Genomic DNA, 24,456 nt, shown 5'->3' with positions numbered 1-24,456 from the left:
CATCACTGTCTATATCAGGCTATTAACCTGTCATCTCTACACCATCACTGTCTATATCAGGCTATTAACCTGTTATCTCTACACCATCACTGTCTATATCAGGCTATTAACCTGTCATCTCTACACCATCACTGTCTATATCAGGCTGTTAACCTGCTCCTGTCATCTCTACACCATCACTGTCTATATCAGGCTATTAACCTGTTATCTCTACACCATCACTGTCTATATCAGGCTATTAACCTGTCATCTCTACACCATCACTGTCTATATCAGGCTGTTAACCTGCTCCTGTCATCTCTACACCATCACTGTCTATATCAGGCTATTAACCTGTCATCTCTACACCATCACTGTCTATATCAGACTTTTAACCTGCTCCTGTTATCTCTACACCATCACTGTCTATATCAGGCTTTTAACCTGTCATCTCTACACCATCACTGTCTATATCAGACTTTTAACCTGCTCCTGTCATCTCTACACCATCACTGTCTATATCAGGCTTTTAACCTGCTCCTGTCATCTCTACACCATCACTGTCTATATCAGGCTATTAACCTGTCATCTCTACACCATCACTGTCTATATCAGACTTTTAACCTGCTCCTGTCATCTCTACACCATCACTGTCTATATCAGGCTATTAACCTGTTATCTCTACACCATCACTGTCTATATCAGGCTATTAACCTGTCATCTCTACACCATCACTGTCTATATCAGGCTGTTAACCTGTCATCTCTACACCATCACTGTCTATATCAGGCTATTAACCTGTCATCTCTACACCATCACTGTCTATATCAGGCTATTAACCTGTCATCTCTACACCATCACTGTCCATATCAGGCTTTTTGCCTCTGCCTTGCTCTTTTAAACTACAACATCTACTAAGTGCTTGTTAAGCCAGTACATCAACTGCCTCATTCCCCTCCACCCCCACATGGGCTGGGACCCAAGGAACTCTTATCTCTGTCTAATCCCATCTTTGTCATCAAAATCCATCGCTCTGGCATGGGTTTGACAGCACCGGAGTGAAGGGTGACATCATAAATCAGCATCGGAGTGAAGGGTGACTCTGGCAGCACCAGAGTGAAGGGTGACTGGCAGCACCGGAGTGAAGGGTGACTCTGACAGCACCGGAGTGAAGGGTGACTGGCAGCACCGGAGTGAAGGGTGACTGGCAGCACCGGAGTGAAGGGTGACTCTGGCAGCACCGGAGTGAAGGGTGACTCTGGCAGCACCAGAGTGAAGGGTGACTGGCAGCACCGGAGTGAAGGGTGACTGGCAGCACCGGAGTGAAGGGTGACTCTGGCAGCACCAGAGTGAAGGGTGACTCTGGCAGCACCGGAGTGAAGGGTGACTCTGCAGGGTGACTGACTGGCAGCACCAGAGTGAAGGGACTGACTGAAGGGTGACTGGCAGCACTCTGACAGAGTGAAGGGTGACTCTGGCAGCACCTCTGGACCAGATGAAGGGTGACTCTGGCAGCACCAGAGTGAAGGGTGACTGGCAGCACCGGAGTGAAGGGTGACTGGCAGCACCGGAGTGAAGGGTGACTCTGACAGCACCAGAGTGAAGGGTGACTGGCAGCACCGGAGTGAAGGGTGACTGGCAGCACCGGAGTGAAGGGTGACTGACTGAAGGGAAGGTGACTGGCTGCACAGAAGGGTGACTGGCACCAGACTGGCAGCACCGGAGTGAAGGGTGACTCTGAAGGGTGACAGCACCGAATGAAGGGTGACTCTGTGACTGGCAGCACCGGAGTGAAGGGTGACTCTGGCAGCACCAGAGTGAAGTGAAGGGAAGGGTGACTCTGGCAGCACCGGAGTGAAGGGTGACTGAAGGGTGACAGCACCAGACTGGCAGCACCACCAACCAGAGTGAAGGGTGACTGGCTAGCATCTTTTCAGGATGAAGGGTGACTCTGGCAGCACCGGAGTGAAGGGTGACTCTGGCAGCACCAGAGTGAAGGGTGACTGGCAGCACCGGAGTGAAGGGTGACTCTGGCAGCACCGGAGTGAAGGGTGACTCTGGCAGCACCAGAGTGAAGGGTGACTCTGGCAGCACCAGAGTGAAGGGTGACTCTGGCAGCACCAGAGTGAAGGGTGACTCTGGCAGCACCAGAGTGAAGGGTGACTGGCAGCGACTCCTACCAATGCACTCAGTACCTTTAGTTGGGTCTCAGGTTCCTTCCTACCAGCAATTCAGGTTCCTGATAGACTATTTAACCAGATGCTACAAATCCTTAATTAATCCAGTCTATTTCAGAAACCTGGAGTAAAACGACATGCACTTGTATGACTCTTTGATGACACAGGGTTTCAGAACAATAAAGTTTATTCAAAATGACAGAAACAGGCATAAAAAACCCTCGATCAACCAATCACAAATCAATCGATGATAAAAAAAACATTTCCTTGGATTAAATTGAGCGCCCTTAACTAAACCCTTATTAGGGTGTACCAATATTATATTTTTTTTCTTCACAATTTCATGAGAAGCACTGTATTTATTAACAAGAAAAACATGTTCTTACCTTCTACAACTTATAAACAGATTTTTGTCTCCCCCCTCGGGATGCTCAGTCCCTCAGTTGGTGTCTAAAAAACTAACAGCTACTAGAACACTTCTACCAATGAGGTAACCTAAAGGATTCCTCCTAGAATGTTCTAGAACACTTCTACCAATGAGGTAACCTAAAGGATTCCTCCTAGAATGTTCTAGAACACTTCTACCAATGAGGTAACCTAACGGGTTCCTCCTATAATGTTCTAGAACACTTCTACCAATGAGGTAACCTAACGGGTTCCTCCTATAATGTTCTAGAACACTTCTACCAATGAGGTAACCTAAAGGGTTCCTCCTATAATGTTCTAGAACACTTCTACCAATGAGGTAACCTAAAGGATTCCTCCTAGAATGTTCTAGAACACTTCTACCAATGAGGTAACCTAAAGGGTTCCTCCTATAATGTTCTAGAACACTTCTTCCAATGAGGTAACCTAAAGGGTTCCTCCTAGAATGTTCTAGAACACTTCTACCAATGAGGTAACCTAAAGGATTCCTCCTAGAATGTCCTAGAATGTTCTAGAACACTTCTACCAATGAGGTAACCTAAAGGATTCCTCCTAGAATGTTCTAGAACACTTCTATCAATGAGGAAACCTCAAGCGATTTCCAGATCAAGCTAGCACCTTTAATATAAGAAGTATATTAAGAAATAAGAAATTTAGCAGACGCTTTTATCCAAAGCGACTTACAGTCATGTGTGCATACATTCTACGTATGTGTGGTCCCGGGAATCGAACCCACTACCCTGGTGTTACAAGTGCCATGCTCTACCAACTGAGCTACAGAAGGACCAATATACTTCATTAACATCAACTTCTTAAAACATACATTTTTCAAACTACCTTTACTCAATTCTAATCTTACTACAACCTAATTTATTACTCCAGTTATATCTTAATAATTCAATATTTTAAACATGATAACATTTGACCATTATAACGTCTCATTATCAACCTCCTAAGTCCTTGTCCTCTAAGCAGAATGAAACACAGTCTAGATGATTCACAACTTAAAGAAAACTACATTATAACTCTCCTCACCTGCATTATTTTACCACCTGTAATATCTCCCAATGTTTTAACATTTAATATGTTTAACCTTTAATTAGGATTTCAATCAATTCCCAATTCATTTCTTCTTCTCTTTCGTCAGTGTCAATTCATTTCTTCTTCTCTTTAGTCAATGTCAATTCATTTCTTCTTCTCTTTAGTCAATGTCAATTCATTTCTTCTTCTCTTTAGTCAATGTCAATTCATTTCTTCTTCTCTTTCGTCAGTGTCAATTCATTTCTTCTTCTCTTTAGTCAATGTCAATTAATTTCTTCTCTTTCGTCAGTGTCAATTCAACCTCATTGTTCATTCTTCTTTATGCTCCATGTGTGAGTGAAAGTGAAACGTCTTCCTGAGTGTGTGTGTGGGTGTTTACAAGTGGGTCCTACCTACCGGTGTCCTCTGTCACTAAAATGTCACAGAAAACGGAGCCTCAACCAACTATTCTTGACACAGTAAAGACCCTCAGTCTACCTCTGTTACCAAACAGGAAAGAACCCCAGTCTACCTCTGTACATTACCAAACAGGAAAGAACCCCAGTCTACCTCTGTACATTACCAAACAGGAAAGAACCTCAGTCTACCTCTGTACATTACCAAACAGGAAAGAACCCCATACATTTTAGTCATTCAAACCACTTCTTCTTCAAAATGACTTTCTGCAGAATCAGAACCAGGAAGACAAGACAAGTAGGAGTGAAGAATGTCGATGTGAATTCCTGTTCCCCCCTCAGGAACTGATCCCATGAGTGTCTCTCAGGCGTAGCGCGAAGTCCCCTGGCAGCCCTTGTCTGATCAGTTCCTCACGGAGCTGGAAACACAACACACACAGTGATTATCAGGTAGAGCCGAGGAGAAACCTGTCTGATCTGACACTGACCTGCTGTAAAACCACGTTTCGGATGTAATCATCTGTCAGTGGGATCAGAGAGGACAGTTTTATCCTCAGTACAGCAACGTATCCTGTGGAAACACAGTCAGTCCACATTATTACAACACACATACACAAATCATTTGTTAGAATTTGAACAAAAGTTAATTCTGTACTTACTAGGCCCACTGCTCGTTGTTGTACCGTCCACAATATGGGTTGTGAGATCGGTGGTTGGGTGTGTACTTAAAGTTGTGGATGCTGTGGTAGTTGTGGGTGCTGTGGTAGTTGTGGGAGCTGTGGTAGTTGTGGGTGCTGTGGTAGTTGTGGGAGCTGTGGTAGTTGTGGGTGCTGTGGTAGTTGTGGGAGCTGTGGTAGTTGTGGGAGCTGTGGTAGTTGTGGGAGCTGTGGTAGTTGTGGGAGCTGTGGTAGTTGTGGGAGCTGTGGTAGTTGTGGGAGCTGTGGTAGTTGTGGGAGCTGTGGTAGTTGTGGGTGCTGTGGTAGTTGTGGTTGTGAGTTCAGTAGTTTTTGGGTGTGGTTGTGAGTTCAGTGAGTTTTTTGGGTTTGTTGGAAGTGCAGGTGAAATCTGTGTGGTCGTGAGGTTTGTTGTCAGAGGAGGGGAGGGTGTTGGTTCCTCTGTGGTTGTGAGGTTTATTGTCAGGGGAGGGGAGGGTGTTGGTTCCTCTGTGGTTGTGAGGTTTATTGTCAGAGGAGGGGAGGGTGTTGGTTCCTCTGTGGTCGTGAGGTTTATTGTCAGGGGAGGGGAGGGTGTTGGTTCCTCTGTGGTTGTGAGGTTTATTGTCAGGGGAGGGGAGGGTGTTGGTTCCTCTGTGGTCGTGAGGTTTATTATCAGAAGAGGGGAGGGTGTTGGTTCCTCTGTGGTTGTGAGGTTTATTATCAGAGGAGGGGAGGGTGTTGGTTCCTCTGTGGTTCTGATGGCTGTAGCACAAAGACAGACAAACAGACAGACAGAGATGTGTTGATTGGTTGATTGGTTGCTAATTGTCTCAAACATGCATTTCAACTAGCATCTGTAAGTAACAGAGAGACTAGCAGAACACCAGAAAGGGGATCAGTAACCTCATGCTGTAGTGAAACTGTACCCACCACTTGTGTTTCCAACCCTGACGATCAGACAGCGCAGCTCAGAGTGATACGTGAAACTGAGAAGATCAACAGAACAACTGTTAAACTCAGATCTTTGTGAAAGAGCATTTTATAAAACATTACAAACCAAACAAACCACATTCCATTGGTTAAACAAAATATGGCAAAGCCAAACAAACCACATTCCATTGGACTGGGGGGCAGTATTGAGTAGCTTGGATGAATAAGGTGCCTAGAGTAAACTGCCTGCCACTCAGGCCCAAAAGCTAGAATATGCATATAATTAGTAGATGTGGATAGCAAACACTCTGAAGTTTCTAAAACTGTTTGAGTATAACAGAACTCAAATGGCAGGCAAACCAGGAAGTGGGAAATCTGAGGTTTGTAGTTTTTCAATCATTGCCTTTCGAATATACAGTGCCTATGGGGTCATATTGCACTTCCCAAGGCTTCCACTAGATGTCAACAGTCTTTAGAGCCTTGTTTCAGGCTTATACTGTGAAGGGAGCGAATAAGAGCTGTTTGACTAAGGGCAGAATGCCTTGAGCTAAGCCATGAGAGCCGAGCTGCATTCCCTTTCATTTCTAAAGACAAAGGAATTGTCCGGTTGGAATATTATTGAGGATTTATGACAAAAACATCCTAAAGATTGATTCTATACATCGTTTGACATGTTTCTACGAACTGTAATGGAACTTTTGGACTTTTCACCTGGACCTAGTGCATGGTGCATTTTGGATTACTGTACTAAACGCGTGAACAAAAAGGAGGTATTTTGACATAAAGGATGGACCCAACTCACGCCCTGACCATACTAAATAATAACAAAACAAATTCGCTGTTGGCGAATACCGTCCCACATATCCCAGAGAAGTGAATGAAACATGTTAAAACCAAACACACCACTTACCATTGATGGGAAAGGCAGGTTAAAACCAAACACACCACTTACCATTGAAGGGAAAGGCAGGTTAAAACCAAACAAACCACTTACCATTGAAGGGAAAGGCAGGTTAAAACCAAACAAACCACTTACCATTGAAGGGAAAGGCAGGTTAAAACCAAACAAACCACTTACCATTGAAGGGAAAGGCAGGTTAAAACCAAACACACCACTTACCATAGAAGGGAAAGGCAGGTTAAAGCCAAACAAACCACTTACCATTGAAGGGAAAGGCAGGTTAAAACCAAACACACCACTTACCATTGAAGGGAAAGGCAGGTTAAAACCTAGTCAGTTGCACAACTGAATGGATTCTACCAAAATGTGTCTAAATGTACATTTAACTGATCGTCTTGATAGTAGCCTAGAGAAAGTATGCATTATGTCACTTTATTTTGTGCCTTTATTTAATCAGGTAAGTCATTATGTTGTGCTATACGTTTCCAGTTGAAGTGGCAGCAGACTGACCTGTCGTTCACCCCCTGAGCGATGAAGCACACAGGATAGTACCCTCCCTCCTCATCCTCAGTGGGCGTCCATCTTAGAAGGTACTCTCCTGGGACAGTGGAGTTCTCTGTGATACTGGAAGGTCCGCTCACCAACAGCTCTGGAACCCTGAAACACACAGGGAGAAAACAATATAATGTCATTATTATTATATATATATTATATATTTATTATTATTATTATTATGTTTCATTATGAACCCCATTAGCTTATGCAGCAGCTACTCTTCCTGGGGTCAAAACATCTTCCTTAATAGACAAGACAAGATCAAAACATACAAACTATGACATTATTGAAATGGAAAGTGTTAAATGTTGAAGCTAAAAATGGCATTGACATGATTATCCCTATAGATGCAAGACAAGATCAGATGGACAGAACTGCATCACTTCAAACTATGAATCAAACAAATAAAAATAGATGTCCTTTATGTATTGAAATGGAAAGTATTGACTATAAAGATCAGTTTATGAAGCTAAAATGCCAGATGTTTATGTATTGACTTGAACAATGCTGATGCAGATGATTATCCCTAGATGCCAGATCAGTTTATGGAGATTGACTGTAGATGCCAGATCAGTTTATGTATTGACTATAGATGTCAGATCCGGAACCAGATCAGTTTATGTATTGACTGTAGATGCCAGATCAGTTTATGTATTGACTGTAGATGCCAGATCAGTTTATGTATTGACTGTAGATGCCAGATCAGTTTATGTATTGACTATAGATGCCAGATCAGTTTATGTATTGACTGTAGATGCCAGATCAGTTTATGTATTGACTGTAGATGCCAGATCAGTTTATGTATTGACTGTAGATGCCAGATCAGTTTATGTATTGACTGTATTGACTGTAGATGCCAGATCAGTTTATGTATTGACTGTAGATGCCAGATCAGTTTATGTATTGACTGTAGATGCCAGATCAGTTTATGTATTGACTGTAGTAGATGCCAGATCAGTTTATGTATTGACTGTAGATGCCAGATCAGTTTATGTATTGACTGTAGATGCCAGATCAGTTTATGTATTTATGTATTGACTGTAGATGCCAGATCAGTTTATGTATTGATGTAGATGCCAGATCAGTTTATGTATTGACTATTGACTGTATATGCCAGATCAGTTTATGTATTGACTATAGATTCAGATCAGTTTATGGATCCCCATTGACTGTAGATGCCAGATCAGTTTATGTATTGACTGTAGATGCCAGATCAGTTTATGTATTGACTGTAGATACAGATCAGTTTATGTATTGACTGTAGATGCCAGATCAGTTTATGTATTGACTGTAGATGCCAGATCAGTTTATGTATTGACTTAGATGCCAGATCAGTTTATGTATTGACTGTAGATGCCAGATCAGTTTATGTATTGACTGTAGATGCCAGATCAGTTTATGTATTGACTGTAATTGCCAGATCAGTTCATGTATTGACTGTAGATGTGTATTGTGTGTCAGTTTATGTATTGACTGTAGATGTCAGATCAGTTTATGTTGTAGATGTGTCAGTTTATGTGACTGTAGATGTCAGTCAGTTTAAGTATTGACTGTATATGTGTTTTTATGTATTGACTGTGTGTTCATGTGACTGTGTGTGTGCTTGCCAAGGCTTTACAGTCAGTCCCGTGCGTGCTGTTCCATAAGGTGTATTTGTATCTGTTTCTTAAATCTGATTGTACGGCAAGGGAAGAGCAACAACCCACTGACACACCTGTTGGTCCAACTGTTGCATTTAAAACACCTGATTTGAGTCTCTACCTATCGGCTAAGTGTTTCCATGTTTCCTTTCTCTTACGTGGACTGGGTAGCCTGTGCTCTGACAGTGATTTCCAGGGGTTGGTCTGCAGAGGCGTAGAGCAGTGCACCCTGGGCTGGTGTTGGAGACAGGAACATGGGTAGGTACAACCCCTCCATACAGGATGTCACCGGGGGGTCCACTGAGAGACAAACCATGGAGTTGAGATACAACACACAGCGTCATGTTTTTCAGTAGAAATCATTACCACAACTCCTTTACGAGGCTACAGGGTTGGAAACTCTGCATAAAATGTAATGACATTCACTACTACTACTACTGGAAACAAGCCATAGGCATCATCTTATTCTCTATGAAGAGAAACAACTTGTTAGAAACTACCTAGATATAAACTACCTAGATATAAAGATAAACTACCTGATATAAAGATAAACTACCTGATATAAAGATAAACTACCTAGATATAAAGATAAACTACCTGATATAAAGATAAACTACCTGATATAAAGATAAACTACCTAGATATAAAGATAAACTACCTGATATAAAGATAAACTACCTGGATATAAAGATAAACTACCTGATATAAAGATAAACTACCTGATATAAAGATAAACTACCTGATATAAAGATAAACTACCTGATATAAAGATAAACTACCTGATATAAAGATAAACTACCTAGATATAAAGATAAACTACCTGATATAAAGATAAACTACCTAGATATAAAGATAAACTACCTGATATAAAGATAAACTACCTGATATAAAGATAAACTACCTGATATAAAGATAAACTACCTGATATAAAGATAAACTACCTGATATAAAGATAAACTACCTGATATAAAGATAAACTACCTAGATATAAAGATAAACTACCTGATATAAAGATAAACTACCTGATATAAAGATAAACTACCTGATATAAATAAACTACCTGATAAAAGATAAACTACCTGATATAAAGATAAACTACCTGATATAAAGATAAACTACCTGATATAAAGATAAACTACCTAGATATAAAGATAAACTACCTGATATAAAGATAAACTACCTGATATAAAGATAAACTACCTGATATAAAGATAAACTACCTGATATAAAGATAAACTACCTGATATAAAGATAAACTACCTGATATAAAGATAAACTACCTGATATAAAGATAAACTACCTAGATATAAAGATAAACTACCTGATATAAAGATAAACTACCTGATATAAAGATAAACTACCTGATATAAAGATAAACTACCTGATATAAAGATAAACTACCTAGATATAAAGATAAACTACCTAAAGATAAACTACCTGATATAAAGATAAACTACCTGATATAAAGATAAACTACCTGATATAAAGATAAACTACCTGATATAAAGATAAACTACCTGATATAAAGATAAACTACCTAGATATAAAGATAAACTACCTGATATAAAGATAAACTACCTAGATATAAAGATAAACTACCTGATATAAAGATAAACTACCTGATATAAAGATAAACTACCTAGATATAAAGATAAACTACCTGATATAAAGATAAACTACCTGATATAAAGATAAACTACCTGATATAAAGATAAACTACCTAGATATAAACTACCTGATATAAAGATAAACTACCTGATATAAAGATAAACTACCTGATATAAAGATAAACTACCTGATATAAAGATAAACTACCTAGATATATAAACTACCTAGATATAAAGATAAACTACCTGATATAAAGATAAACTACCTGATATAAAGATAAACTACCTGATATAAACTACCTAGATACAACGATTAACTACCTAGATATAAACTACCTGGATATAAAGATAAACTACCTGATATAAAGATAAACTACCTAGATATAAAGATAAACTACCTAGATATAAAGATAAACTACCTGGATATAAAGATAAACTACCTGATATAAAGATAAACTACCTAGATATAAAGATAAACTACCTGGATATAAAGATAAACTACCTGGATATAAAGATAAACTACCTGTTATAAAGATAAAAGATAAACTACCTAGATAAACTAAAAAGATAAACTACCTGATATAAAGATAAACTACCTGGATATAAAGATAAACTACCTGGATATAAAGATAAACTACCTGGATATAAAGATAAACTACCTGATATAAAGATAAACTACCTGGATATAAAGATAAACTACCTGATATAAAGATAAACTACCTAGATATAAAGATAAACTACCTGGATATAAACTACCTAGATATAAAGATAAACTACCTGATATAAAGATAAACTACCTGATATAAAGATAAACTACCTGATATAAACTACCTAGATATAAAGATTAACTACCTAGATATAAACTACCTGGATATAAAGATAAACTACCAGATATAAAGATAAACTACCTAGATATAAAGATAAACTACCTAGATATAAAGATAAACTACCTGGATATAAAGATAAACTACCTGGATATAAAGATAAACTACCTGGATATAAAGATAAACTACCTGATATATAAAGATAAACTACCTGATATAAAGATAAACTACCTGATATAAAGATAAACTACCTAGATATAAAGATAAACTACCTGATATAAAGATAAACTACCTAGATATAAAGATAAACTACCTGATATAAAGATAAACTACCTGATATAAAGATAAACTACCTGATATAAAGATAAACTACCTGATATAAAGATAAACTACCTACCTGATATAAAGATAAACTACCTGATATAAAGATAAACTACCTATATATAAAGATAAACTACCTGATATAAAGATAAACTACCTGATATAAAGATAAACTACCTGATATAAAGATAAACTACCTGATATAAAGATAAACTACCTGATATAAAGATAAACTACCTGATATAAAGATAAACTACCTGATATAAAGATAAACTACCTGATATAAAGATAAACTACCTGATATAAAGATAAACTACCTGATATAAAGATAAACTACCTAGATATAAAGATAAACTACCTGATATAAAGATAAACTACCTGATATAAAGATAAACTACCTGATATAAAGATAAACTACCTGATATAAAGATAAACTACCTAGATATAAAGATAAACTACCTGATATAAAGATAAACTACCTAGATATAAAGATAAACTACCTTATATAAAGATAAACTACCTGATATAAAGATAAACTACCTGATATAAAGATAAACTAAAGATAAACTACCTGATATAAAGATAAACTACCTAGATATAAAGATAAACTACCTGATATAAAGATAAACTACCTGATATAAAGATAAACTACCTGATATAAAGATAAACTACCTGATATAAAGATAAACTACCTGATATAAAGATAAACTACCTGATATAAAGATAAACTACCTAGATATAAACTACCTAGATATAAAGATAAACTACCTGATATAAACTACCTGATATAAAGATAAACTACCTAGATATAAAGATAAACTACCTGGATATAAAGATAAACTACCTGATATAAAGATAAACTACCTGATATAAAGATAAACTACCTAGATATAAACTACCTAGATATAAACTACCTGGATATAAAGATAAACTACCTGATATAAAGATAAACTACCTGATATAAAGATAAACTACCTAGATATAAACTACCTAGATATAAACTACCTGGATATAAAGATAAACTACCTGATATAAAGATAAACTACCTAGATATAAACTACCTAGATACAACGATTAACTACCTAGATATAAACTACCTGGATATAAAGATAAACTACCTGATATAAAGATAAACTACCTAGATATAAAGATAAACTACCTAGATATAAAGATAAACTACCTGGATATAAAGATAAACTACCTGTTATAAAGATAAACTACCTAGATATAAAGATAAACTACCTGATATAAAGATAAACTACCTGATATAAAGATAAACTACCTGATATAAAGATAAACTACCTAGATATAAAGATAAACTACCTGATATAAAGATAAACTACCTGATATAAAGATAAACTACCTGGATATAAAGATAAACTACCTGATATAAAGATAAACTACCTGATATAAAGATAAACTACCTAGATATAAAGATAAACTACCTGATATAAAGATAAACTAAACTACCTAGATATAAAGATAAACTACCTGATATAAAGATAAACTACCTACCTAGATATAAAGATATAAACTACCTAGATATAAAGATAAACTACCTGGATATAAAGATAAACTACCTGATATAAAGATAAACTACCTGATATAAAGATAAACTACCTGATATATATAAAGATAAACTACCTAGATATAAAGATAAACTACCTGATATAAAGATAAACTACCTGATATAAAGATAAACTACCTGATATAAAGATAAACTACCTGATATAAAGATAAACTACCTGATATAAAGATAAACTACCTGATATAAAGATAAACTACCTGATATAAAGATAAACTACCTAGATATAAAGATAAACTACCTGATATAAAGATAAACTACCTAGATATAAAGATAAACTACCTGATATAAAGATAAACTACCTGATATAAAGATAAACTACCTAGATATAAAGATAAACTACCTGATATAAAGATAAACTACCTGGATATAAACTACCTGATATAAAGATAAACTACCTAGATATAAAGATAAACTACCTGATATAAAGATAAACTACCTAAATATAAAGATAAACTACCTGGATATAAAGATAAACTACCTGGATATAAAGATAAACTACCTGATATAAAGATAAACTACCTAGAGATAAACTACCTAGATATAAAGATAAACTACCTGATATAAAGATAAACTACCTAGATATAAAGATAAACTACCTGATATAAAGATAAACTACCTGATATAAAGATAAACTACCTAGATATAAACTACCTGATATAAAGATAAACTACCTAGATATAAACTACCTGATATAAAGATAAACTACCTGATATAAAGATAAACTACCTGATATAAAGATAAACTACCTGTTATAATGATAAACTACCTGATATAAAGATAAACTACCTGATATAAAGATAAACTACCTGATATAAAGATAAACTACCTGATATAAAGATAAACTACCTAGATATAAACTACCTAGATACAACGATTAACTACCTAGATATAAACTACCTGGATATAAAGATAAACTACCTGATATAAAGATAAACTACCTAGATATAAAGATAAACTACCTGGATATAAAGATAAACTACCTGGATATAAAGATAAACTACCTGATATAAAGATAAACTACCTAGAGATAAACTACCTAGATATAAAGATAAACTACCTGATATAAAGATAAACTACCTAGATATAAAGATAAACTACCTGATATAAAGATAAACTACCTAGATATAAACTACCTGATATAAAGATAAACTACCTAGATATAAACTACCTGATATAAAGATAAACTACCTGATATAAAGATAAACTACCTGATATAAAGATAAACTACCTGATATAAAGATAAACTACCTGATATAAAGATAAACTACCTGGATATAAAGATAAACTACCTGATATAAAGATAAACTACCTGATATAAAGATAAACTACCTGATATAAAGATAAACTACCTGATATAAAGATAAACTACCTAGCTATAAAGATAAACTACCTAGATATAAAGATAAACTACCTAGATATAAAGATAAACTACCTAGATATAAACTACCTAGATATAAAGATAAACTACCTGATATAAACTACCTAGATATAAAGATAAACTACCTGATATAAAGATAAACTACCTAGATATAAAGATAAACTACCTAGATATAAAGATTAACTACCTAGATATAAAGATAAACTACCTGATATAAAGATAAACTACCTAGATATAAAGATAAACTACCTAGATATAAAGATAAACTACCTAGATATAAAGATAAACTACCTGATATAAAGATAAACTACCTAGCTATAAAGATAAACTACCTGATATAAAGATTAACTACCTAGATATAAAGATAAACTACCTGATATAAACTACCTAGATATAAAGATAAACTACCTGATATAAAGATAAACTACCTGATATAAAGATAAACTACCTAGATATAAAGATAAACTACCTGATATAAAGATAAACTACCTAGATATAAAGATAAACTACCTAGATATAAAGATAAACTACCTAGATATAAAGATAAACTACCTAGATATAAAGATAAACTACCTAGATATAAAGATAAACTACCTAGCTATAAAGATAAACTACCTGATATAAAGATTAACTACCTGATATAAAGATTAACTACCTAGATATAAAGATAAACTACCTGATATAAACTACCTAGATAAAAGATAAACCTAGATATACAGATAAACTATATAGATCATATATGTACCTCTCACTGCAAACTGAACAGGTAGTTTGCAGAGTGTGTTGTTTGAGGTCCTGATAGATTGAGATCCGTCAGTATAGGAGAGAGAGATGGACTGAGTCGGGAAATCCTGCATCACTACCTGAACTGCGTATGTTCCAGTGGTACTACTGTTGCCCCAAAATGACAAGGTGCAGTTCTGAGGGAGACAAGATAAAAACAAGATTAAATGTGTTTTGGCTTCATGCATGTTTGACTTTTAAATCAACTATATAAACCTATAGATTCTTGAAGGATGTAACTTAATAATGCCTTATGATCTTATTTCAACTGTCGAAAAATACATTTACAGGACAGTCACTAGGTAATCCAAGGTTCTCCTATCAGAACGGGGCCTGCTGCTACCTGGTTCTCCTATCAGAACGGGAGCCTGCTGCTACCTGGTTCTCCTATCAGAACGGGGCCTGCTGCTACCTGGTTCTCCTATCAGAACGGGGCCTGCTGCTACCTGGTCATCCTATCAGAACGGGCCTGCTGCTACCTGGTCATCCTATCAGAACGGGGCCTGCTGCTACCTGGTTCTCCTATCAGAACGGGGCCTGCTGCTACCTGGTTCTCCTATCAGAATGGGAGCCTGCTGCTACCTGGTTCTCCAATCAGAATGGGGCCTGCTGCTACCTGGTTCTCCTATCAGAACGGGAGCCTGCTGCAACCTGGTTCTACTATCAGAACGGGAGCCTGCTGCAACCTGGTTCTCCTATCCGAATGGGAGCCTGTTGCTACCTGGTTCTCCTATCAGAACGGGGCCTGCTGCTACCTGGTTCTCCTATCAGAACGGGAGCCTGCTGCAACCTGGTTCTCCTATCAGAACGGGAGCCTGCTGCAACCTGGTTCTCCTATCAGAACGGGGCCTGCTGCTACCTGGTTCTCCTATCAGAATGGGACCTGCTGCTACCTGGTTCTCCTATCAGAATGGGGCCTGCTGCTACCTGGTTCTCCTATCAGAATGGGGCCTGCTGCTACCTGGTTCTCCTATCAGTATGGGGCCTGCTGCTACCTGGTTCTCCTATCAGTATGGGGCCTGCTGCTACCTGGTTCTCCTATCAGAATGGGAGCCTGCTGCTACCTGGTTCTCCTATCAGTATGGGGCCTGCTGCTACCTGGTTCTCCTATCAGAATGGAAGCCTGCTGCTACCTGGTTCTCCTACCAGAATGGGGCCTGCTGCTACCTGGTTCTCCTATCAGAATGGAGCCTGCTGCTAACTGGTTCTCCTATCAGAATGGGAGCCTGCTGCAACCTGGTTCTCCTATCAGAATGGGGCCTGCTAATACCTGGTTCTCCTATCAGAATGGGAGCCTGCTGCTACCTGGTTCTCCTATCAGAATGGGGCCCTGCTGCTACCTGGTTCTCCTATCAGAATGGGAGCCTGCTGCTACCTGGTTCTCCTATCAGTATGGGGCCTGCTGCTACCTGGTTCTCCTATCAGAATGGGAGCCTGCTGCTACCTGGTTCTCCTATTAGAATGGGGCATGCTGCTAACTGGTTCTCCTTTCAGAATGGGGCCTGCTGCTACCTGGTTCTCCTATCAGAATGGGGCCTGCTGCTAACTTGTTCTCCTATCAGAATGGGAGCCTGCTGCAACCTGGTTCTCCTATCAGAATGGGGCCTGCTAATACCTGGTTCTCCTATCAGAATGGGAGCCTGCTGCTACCTGGTTCTCCTATCAGAATGGGAGCCTGCTGCTACCTGGTTCTCCTATCAGAATGGGAGCCTGCTGCTACCTGGTTCTCCTATCAGAATGGGAGCCTGCTGCTACCTGGTTCTCCTATCAGAATGGGGCCTGCTGCTAGCTGGTTCTTCTATTAGAATGCGGCCCTGCTGCTACCTGGTTCTCTTATCAGAATGGGAGCCTGCTGCTACCTGGTTCTCCTATTAGAATGGGGCCCTGCTGCTACCTGGTTCTCCTACCAGAATGGGGCCTGCTGCTAGCTGCATCTAGCTAACCTGATCTGCATCTGAAATAAAGTTTTCATCAATAACCAAATATAGACCCCTAAATTAATCCATGCTTTTGTTACTTCTAGGTTAGACTACTGCAATGCTGTACTCTCCGGCTACCCGGATAAAGCACTAAATAAACTTCAGTTAGTGCTAAATACGGCTGCTAGAATCCTTTCTAGAACCAACATCTTTTATCATATTACTCCAGTGCTAGCCTCCCTACACTGGCTTCCTGTTAAGGCTAGGGCTGATTTCAAGGTTTTACTGCTAACCTACAAAGCATTACATGGGCTTGCTCCTACCTACCTCTCTGATTTGGTCCTGCCGTACATACCTACACGTACACTACGGTCACAAGACGCAGGCCTCCTAATTGTCCCTAGAATTTCTAAGCAAACAACTGGAGGCAGGGCTTTCTCCTATTGAGCTCAATTTTTATGGAATGGTCTGCCTACCCATGTGAGAGACGCAGACTGTCTCAACCTTTAAGTCTTTACTGAAGACTCATCTCTTCAGTAGGTCCTATGATTGAGTGTAGTTCGGCCCAGGAGTGTGAAGGTGAATGGAAAGGCACTGGAGCAACTTACCGCCCTTGCTGTCTCTGCCTGGCCGGTTCCCCTCTTTCCACTGGGATTCTCTGCCTCTAACCCTATTACAGGGGCTGAGTCACTGGCTTACTGGTGCTCTTTCATGCCGTCCCTAGGAGGGGTGCGTCACTTGAGTGGGTTGAGTCACTGACATGATCTTCCTGTCTGGGTTGGCGCCCCCCCTTGGGTTGTGCCGTGGCGGAGATCTTTGTGGGCTATACTCGGCCTTGTCTCAGGATGGTAAGTTGGTGGTTGAAGATATCCCTCTAGTGGTGTGGGGGCTGTACTTTGGCAAAGTGGGTGGGGTTATATCCTGCCTGTTTGGCCCTGTCCGGGGGTATCATCGGATGGGGCCACAGTGTCTCCTGACCCCTCCTGTCTCAGCCTCCAGTATTTATGCTGCAGTAGTTTATGTGTTGGGGCTAGGGTCAGTTTGTTATATCTGGAGTACTTCTCCTGTCTTATCCGGTGTCCTGTGTGAATTTAAGTATGCTCTCTCTAATTCTCTATTTCTTTCTCTCTCTCGGAGGACCTGAGCCATGCCTCAGGACTACCTGGCATGATGACTCCTTGCTGTCCCCAGTCCACCTGGCCGTGCTGCTGCTCCAGTTTCAACTGTTCTGCCTGCGGCTATGGAATCCTAACCTGTTCACCGGATGTGCTACCTGTCCCAGACCTGCTGTTTTCAACTCTCTAGAGACAGCAGGAGCGGTAGAGATACTCTTAATGATCGGCTATGAAAAGCAAACTGACATTTACTCCTGAGGTGCTGACTTGCTGCACCCTCGACAACTACTGTGATTATTATTATTTGACCATGCTGGTCATTTATGAACATTTGAACATCTTGGCCATATTATGTTATAATCTAGTAATGCAGAAAGTTTATTTATGTTACTCTAACTTACTGTTAAATGACAGTAACCTGCTTTGGCCAGCTGGTTGTTGCCTTGGCATGTTAAATGACAGTAACCTGCTTTGGCCAGCTGGTTGCTGCTTTGGCATGTTAAATGACAGTAACCTGCTTTGGCCAGCTGGTTGCTGCTTTGGCATGTTAAATGACAGTAACCTGCTTTGGCCAGCTGGTTGTTGCCTTGGCATGTTAAATGACAGTAACCTGTTTTGGCCAGCTGGTTGTTGCCTTGGCATGTTGAATGACAGTAACCTGCTTTGGCCAGCTGGTTGTTGCCTTGGCATGTTAAATGACAGTAACCTGTTTTGGCCAGCTGGTTGTTGCCTTGGCATGTTGAATGACAGTAACCTGCTTTGGCCAGCTGGTTGTTGCCTTGGCATGTTAAATGACAGTAACCTGTTTTGGCCAGCTGGTTGCTGCCTTGGCATGTTAAATGACAGTAACCTGCTTTGGCCAGCTGGTTGATGCCTTGGCATGTTGAATGACAGTAACCTGCTTTGGCCAGCTGGTTGTTGCCTTGGCATGTTAAATGACAGTAACCTGCTTTGGCCAGCTGGTTGTTGCCTTGGCATGTTAAATGACAGTAACCTGCTTTGGCCAGCTGGTTGTTGCCTTGGCATGTTAAATGATAGTAACCTGCTTTGGCCAGCTGGTTGTTGCCTTGGCATGTTGAATGACAGTAACCTGCTTTGGCCAGCTGGTTGTTGCCTTGGCATGTTAAATGACAGTAACCTGCTTTGGCCAGCTGGTTGTTGCCTTGGCATGTTAAATGACAGTAACCTGCTTTGGCCAGCTGGTTGTTGCCTTGGCATGTTAAATGACAGTAACCTGTTTTGGCCAGCTGGTTGCTGCCTTGGCATGTTAAATGACAGTAACCGGCTTTGGCCAGCTGGTTGTTGCCTTCATCACCATAGTCCATTGTTGTCTGTATTGTTCTATTTGGATACTAACCTCTCGTAGAGTGAATTCATTAGGAAGGTCACTTGATGTGACACACTCATCCGTTGGTACTGCATATCTGCATCTGACCTCATCCCCGTCTGGATCAAACGACAACAGGTTGAACTCTCTTGGACAATTAGCAGGGACACTGAGAGAGAGAAAGAGAGAGAGAGAGAGAGAGAGAGAGAGAGAGAGAGAGAGAGAGAGAGAGAGAGAGAGAGAGAGAGAGAGAGAGAGAGAGAGAGAGAGAGAGAGAGAGAGAGAGAGAGAGAGAGAGAGATCTGTTTTTTTATTGACTGAATACAACACACAGATTGATAAAATCACTTGTTCGTCAAACTAAATAATTTAACACCGATAAGTGGTAGTATTTACCGCATCAGAGGTATGACAGTGGTCTGTGGAGATCGGTTGACTGTCTTCGTGTCAGACCTGACCCCAAGATCCACATGAGTCAACAGCCTCCAAAGAACAACAGAATTATCATTATCTATCCAGTTTCCACTATTCAATCTGTAATGATAAAGAGACAAAGGTGAAAGGTGCAGTAACATCCTAAACACTGTTGTTATGATGTTCATCACGTACAATACTGTGTGTTTTAACTAATGTGTGTTTTGTCCTTTCTGATGGGACATGTTGGACATATTGTCTGTAACTACTTTGGTAACCAGGATAAAATAACGTAGCTGTTCCCTGTTACTACAAATCAGGTCCATAAACACAGTGGTAACGGATGGAAGATTTGAATGGAAAAGAAACACTCACAGCAGATCAAAGGTCTGTGTGTTATTGGAGACGTGTCTAGTCATGACTCCCTCTGTCTGACACCAGACCTCAGATATCGCCTGGTCCACGGTGTTAACCACTAAACTGATCTCATTCCCACAGTCTCCACTGATACATGACCAGGTATCAGTTGGGCAGACAGTAGAGTGGAAGGTTGCCTTGTAACGGAGGTCCACCTGCAACAACACACTTCATTAAACAACCACTTCAGACACATTGCAAGACGGCTGTCTTTAACAAGTGTGCAACCTAGATAAATGTTCTCTTTGGTAAGGAGGGTAAGAGAACAAGCAGGAGCCAGGCATTCTTCATATAGCTAAACGCCTTTATCATTATCAATAGTACAGAACATTCTAAACTCTGATTCATTTCAGCCTTTGTCAGGGATTACAATGATTACAACAAGCCTTCTGTAGAGAACAGACCATGTTCCATCAAAGCCTGAAGAGGGAGTGGTTAGGCACCACAATCATTGGTGGACAATGCTTAGTTATCAACAACAGACATAATCAATTCAAAACAACACTTAGGTATCAACAACAGACATAATCAACTCAAAACAACGCTTAGTTATCAACAACAGACATAATCAATTCAAAACAACGCTTAGTTATCAACAACAGACATAATCAACTCAAAACAACGCTTAGTTATCAACAACAGACATAATCAATTCAAAACAACACTTAGGTATCAACAACAGACATAATCAACTCAAAACAACACTTAGTTATCAACAACAGACATAATCAATTCAAAACAACGCTTAGTTATCAACAACAGACATAATCAATTCAAAACAACGCTTAGTTATCAACAACAGACATAATCAATTCAAAACAACACTTAGGTATCAACAACAGACATAATCAACTCAAAACAACACTTAGTTATCAACAATAGATAGATAATATCAATTCAAAACAACACTTAGTTATCAACAACAGACATAATCAATTCAAAACAACGCTTAGTTATCAACAACAGACATAATCAATTCAAAACAACACTTAGGTATCAACAACAGACATAATCAACTCAAAACAACACTTAGTTATCAACAATAGATAGATAATATCAATTCAAAACAACACTTAGTTATCAACAACAGACATAATCAACTCAAAACAACGCTTAGTTATCAACAACAGACATAATCAATTCAAAACAACACTTAGGTATCAACAACAGACATAATCAATTCAAAACAACGCTTAGTTATCAACAACAGACATAATCAATTCAAAACAACACTTAGGTATCAACAACAGACATAATCAACTCAAAACAACGCTTAGTTATCAACAACAGACATAATCAATTCAAAACAACACTTAGTTATCAACAATAGATAGATAATATCAATTCAAAACAACACTTAGTTATCAACAACAGACATAATCAACTCAAAACAACGCTTAGGTATCAACAACAGACATAATCAATTCAAAACAACGCTTAGTTATCAACAACAGACATAATCAACTCAAAACAACGCTTAGTTATCAACAACAGACATAATCAACTCAAAACAACACTTAGTTATCAACAATAGATAGATAATATCAATTCAAAACAACACTTAGTTATCAACAACAGACATAATCAACTCAAAACAACACTTAGTTATCAACAATAGATAGATAATATCAACTCAAAACAACGCTTAGGTATCAACAACAGACATAATCAACTCAAAACAACACTTAGTTATCAACAATAGATAGATAATATCAATTCAAAACAACACTTAGTTATCAACAACAGACATAATCAACTCAAAACAACACTTAGTTATCAACAATAGACATAATCAACTCAAAACAACGCTTAGTTATCAACAACAGACATAATCAATTCAAAACAACGCTTAGTTATCAACAACAGACATAATCAATTCAAAACAACACTTAGTTATCAACAATAGACATAATCAACTCAAAACAACACTTAGTTATCAACAACAGACATAATCAACTCAAAACAACGCTTAGTTATTAACAACAGATAGATCATATCAATTCCAAATGTTGAAATACATGTATAATGCCTAGAGAAATTCTACACACCCTCTTTGCACAATTTGATGGCTTAAAATTCAATCTAAATATGGATGAAATTAGATTGTTTTCCTATTCATCTACACACTTTGCATTTATAAAATGAAAGATACATTGTAAAAGCATTTCCAGATTAATAAAAAAAATCACACCATAAAAACTAGATGACTTGGGGGGGTGGTAATCTAATGGTAATCCCTTGTATAAGTCATTTAGAAGCAGCACGTTTTGAAGAATGGGTAGACTCTCACTAGGCACTGTAGTATCATAATGCATATTATAGCCTGAAATACTGAGAAGACTTGAATAGTAGTGGGTATCAGTAGTGAATAGTAGTGGTTACCAGCAGTGAGTGGGTATGAGTAGTGAATAGGAGTGGGTATCAGTAATGAATAGTAGTGGTTACCAGCAGTGAGTGGGTATAAGTAGTGAATATTAGTGGGTATAAGTAGTGGGTATAAGTAGTGAATAGTAGTGGGTATAAGTAGTGAATAGTAATGGGTATAAGTAGTGAATAGTAGTGGGTATAAGTAGTGAATAGTAGTGGGTATAAGTAGTAAATAGTAGTGGGTATAAGTAGTGAATAGGAATGGGTATAAGTAGTGAATAGTAGTGGTTATAAGTAGTGAATAGTAGTGGGTATAAGTAGTGAATAGTAGTGGGTATAAGTAGTGAATAGGAGTGGGTATAAGTAGTGAATAGGAGTGTGTATATGTAGTGAATATGAGTTGGTATAAGTAGTGAATAGTAGTGGGCATAAGTAGCTAATAGGAGTGGGTAAAAGTAGTGAATAGGAGTGGGTATCAGCAGTGAATAGTAGTGGGTATAAGTAGTGAATAGGAGTGGGTATAAGTAGTGAATAGTAGTGGGTATAAGAAGTGAATAGTAGTGGGTATAAGTAATGAATAGGAGTGGGTATAAGTAGTGAATAGGAGTGGGTATAAGTAGTGAATAGTAGTGGGTATAAGTAGTGAATAGTAGTGGGTATAAGTAGTGAATAGGAGTGGGTATAAGTAGTGAATAGTAGTGGGTATAAGTAGTGAATAGTAGTGGGTATAAGTAGTGAATAGGAGTGGGTATAAGTAGTGGGTATAAGTAGTGAATGGGAGTGGGTATAAGTAGTGAATAGTAGTGGGTATAAGTAGTGAATAGTAGTGGGTATAAGTAGTGAATGGGAGTGGGTATAAGTAGTGAATAGTAGTGGGTATAAGTAGTGAATAGGAGTGGGTATAAGTAGTGAATATTAGTGGGTATAAGTAGTGAATAGGAGTGGGTATAAGTAGTGGGTATAAGTAGTGAATAGGAGTGGGTATAAGTAGTGAATGGGAGTGGGTATACGTAGTGAATAGTAGTGGGTATAAGTAGTGAATAGGAGTGGGTATAAGTAGTGAATATTAGTGGGTATAAGTAGTGAATAGGAGTGGGTATAAGTAGTGAATAGTAGTGGGTATAAGTAGTGAATAGGAGTGGGTATAAGTGGTGAATAGCAGTGGGTATAAGTAGTGAATAGCAGTGGGTATAAGTAGTGAATGGGGTTGGGTATAAGTAGTGAATAGCAGTGGGTATAAGTAGTGAATAGGAGTGGGTATAAGTAGTGAATAGGAGTGGGTGTAAGTAGTGAATAGGAGTGGGTATAAGTAGTGAATGGGAGTGGGTATAAGTAGTTAATAGGAGTGGGTATAAGTAGTGAATGGGAGCGGGTATAAGCGGGTTGTATATGTAGTAGTAGTGGGTAGTATATGGGGCTTTGGTGACAAAACGGATGGCCACTCTGATATACTTCCTTGATGTATACAGAGAAGTGTCGGCCAGATTGCAGAACGCCACAGGATGTTTTTGTGCTGGTCAAGGGCACTTATCATGTAAGTCAGGAACCAACACACGCAGTCAGTCAGGAAAGCAAAGGCCAGCTTCTTCAGGCAGAAATGTGCATCCTGTAGCTCTAACTCCAAAAAGTTCTGGGACACTGTGAAGTCCATGGAGAACAAGAGCACCTCCTCCCAGCTGCCCACTGCACTGAGGCT

The 24,456-nt window shown here is 38.6% G+C and overlaps 1 protein-coding gene across 1 annotated transcript in view; it reads right to left on the bottom strand.

The window, feature by feature from the left end:
- Positions 1 to 2,767: 2,767 nt before the first annotated feature.
- Positions 2,768 to 24,456, bottom strand: part of LOC124015443 (mucin-2-like) — a 312,521-nt gene continuing 290,832 nt past the window's right edge. The window contains exon 12 of the transcript XR_006835162.1: positions 2,768 to 4,210. The gene's annotated coding sequence lies outside the window, so the exon portion shown is untranslated. The remainder of the gene's footprint in view (positions 4,211 to 24,456) is intronic.

This window comes from Oncorhynchus gorbuscha, linkage group LG02, assembly GCF_021184085.1.
Source record: "Oncorhynchus gorbuscha isolate QuinsamMale2020 ecotype Even-year linkage group LG02, OgorEven_v1.0, whole genome shotgun sequence".
Taxonomy (NCBI): domain Eukaryota; kingdom Metazoa; phylum Chordata; class Actinopteri; order Salmoniformes; family Salmonidae; genus Oncorhynchus; species Oncorhynchus gorbuscha.
Note: the sequence above shows the minus strand (reverse complement) of the source record. Positions and strands in the feature narration are given on the sequence as shown.